The sequence below is a fragment of the Penaeus monodon genome, chromosome 25 (assembly GCF_015228065.2).
Source record: "Penaeus monodon isolate SGIC_2016 chromosome 25, NSTDA_Pmon_1, whole genome shotgun sequence".
In the NCBI taxonomy this organism is placed as follows: Eukaryota; Metazoa; Arthropoda; class Malacostraca; order Decapoda; family Penaeidae; genus Penaeus; species Penaeus monodon.
The window spans coordinates 38,249,706-38,249,928 of record NC_051410.1 but is presented as its reverse complement, the minus strand read 5'-3'; positions in this window follow the sequence as shown (position 1 = coordinate 38,249,928).

The window sequence follows — 223 nt, the reverse complement described above, 5'->3', positions numbered from 1 at the left end:
CTCGCTGACACTGCAATGCCAATATCGAGGAGTTTAGTTAAAACATGGGATGCATTTTCTATCGAAATTATTACCCATAGATTATTTGAATGTTATTTTGAGTAGATTTTTCTTCGAGATTTGTGGAAGGAAGAGACGTGAATGATAACAATTTGCGATGAAGAATAAGGGAAATGAAAATAACATAAATAATTGTGTAGTACATATACTCAGACCGAGGTAA